Below are 2,152 nucleotides of genomic sequence, written 5' to 3'. Positions count from 1 at the left end.
CCCCCCCCATTAACCCCCTCCACCTCACTTCCGTACCCTCCCAGGCTTTCACCACACTATTGTCTGTGCCAGAAACACCAATCAGAAAAAATGTATGCACTCCTATGTTGATAGCAGTGTTATTTACAGTAGCTAAGATCTGGAAACAGCCCACGTGCCCATTGGTAGATGAGTAAATAAAAAAGATGTAGTATATTTACACAATAGAATACTATGCATCTATAAAAAAGAAGGAACTATTACCCTTTGAGACAGCATGGAGGGGCCTGAAGAGTATTATGCTAAGCTAAATGAGCTAACATTTTTAAAGGAATGCTCTGAATGTTATATTGAGAACAGACTGATAAAAGACAAGGGTGGCAGCAGGGAAACCAGCTACATTCTTGAAATAATCCAGTTGAGATATAATGATGTCTTGGACCAGGTGATAGTGGTGCAGGTGATGAGACTTGATGGATTCTGAATATTTTGTGAAAATAGAGCCACATGATCTTCCAAAGGATAGGACTATATATAAGGTGTGAATGAAGAAGGATAAAGACCAATCAGGGGTGATGGCATGATTCTGGGGCCTGAGCGACTGAAAGGATGTAACTGCCATTTACTGAGAGGGAGTAGACAACAAGAGAAGCAGGTTTGGAGGGAAAATTAAAAGTTCATTTTTGAACATGTTAAGTTTGAAATGCCTATTAGACATCCAGGTAGACATGTCAAGTAGCTAGTTATACAAGTCTAAAGATCTAAGTCATTATGGTATCTAGTGCCATGAAACAAAATAAAATGACTAAAATGTAAGTATAAATGGTTCTTCTATAAAAAGTTCAAAGACTGAGTCCTGGGGCCCTCCAACATTAAGAGGTTGGAGAAATGATGAGAAGAGTAATAAGTAACCAGTAAGACAGTAGAAAAGCAGGGAAATATGGTAACCCAAAAATCAAATGAAGCAAATATTTTAAGGAAAAGAGGTGATCATAACATCCACAAAACAAGCAATCCTCTGGTTCTACCACCTCCACTGGCGACCCATTGTTCCTGGACTGGCGGTGTCCTCGTCCACCTCTCTGCACTATGTCCAGTGGCCTCCTGAAGGTGCTGTGCAGAGACTCCTATGTGGAGCTGAGCCAGTACTGGGACCAGCATTTCTGGGGTGTCAATGAAGAACAGGAAAAATTACTGAAGAAAAGATGTACGATTTATGTTGGAAATCTTTCTTTTTACACAGCAGAGAAACAAATTTATGAACTCTTCAGCAAAAGTGGTGACATAAAGAATATCATTATGGGTCTGGATAAAATGAAGAAAACAGCATGTTGTTTCTGCTTTGTAGAATCTTATTCAAGAGCAGATGCAGAAAATGCCATGTGGAACTTGTCTGGATGATCGGATCATTCACACAGACTGGGATGTTGGCAACAGACTGTGGATGGCCTAGGGTCCAGGTAGGAGATGAGTTTTGACAGGACTATGATGCTGGGAGAGAAGGCTATGGAAAACTGGCCCCAAACTACTGACCCCATCATGAAAAACTTACTCCTTTGGCCTGCTGAATTTGACATACATAAACCAAGGACTGCAAACCTGCCATTTTTACCAAGCTTTGATCAATGTCTCTATTGAGCCAGAAGTCGCTTCACAGTTTTCCTCTGAAAATTATCAAAGGGCAGAATCCAAAAGAATGCCTTTAATTCTAGTCTTAGAATATTGGCAATGTGTCAGGTTACCAGAATGATTTCCTTACGATGTCAAAAATTGTGTTCCTTGGCAACATATTTTATCTCCAATGTTTATTTACCAGCCCAAAACATCACACTTCTTTTAGGAAAATTGGAAAAGTTATCGATTTTGTTTGCCATGTTTGTGTGTAAGTATGTTCATGGTCTACATTGGGGCCTGGAATTACTATTTTTAAATTTTTAACTTTCCTTGAAATAAAGTTTAATAAATAGAGCTTTGTGATATTGTATACCTTTGTTCTAAATTAGGAACAGATGTTTGACAACTGAATTTATTTCTATGTTGAATTCTAATCTCTAAAGGCAAACTTAGGAGTCAAGAGAACTTCTGAAATAGTTGGTGCTAAAGTAAGCCTTAGACAGTCCCAGTGGTTATCACCTGCTTATATGCTTTACATGTCAGGAAATTAGGTACAGGA

The 2,152-nt window shown here is 38.9% G+C and overlaps 1 pseudogene; it reads left to right on the top strand.

Moving 5' to 3' along the window:
• Positions 1 to 1,068: 1,068 nt before the first annotated feature.
• LOC102260394 lies at positions 1,069 to 1,511 on the top strand (annotated as a pseudogene).
• Positions 1,512 to 2,152: the final 641 nt, after the last annotated feature.

This window comes from Myotis brandtii, unplaced genomic scaffold, assembly GCF_000412655.1.
Source record: "Myotis brandtii unplaced genomic scaffold, ASM41265v1 scaffold206, whole genome shotgun sequence".
Taxonomy (NCBI): domain Eukaryota; kingdom Metazoa; phylum Chordata; class Mammalia; order Chiroptera; family Vespertilionidae; genus Myotis; species Myotis brandtii.
This window is presented reverse-complemented; position numbering and strand designations above follow the sequence as displayed.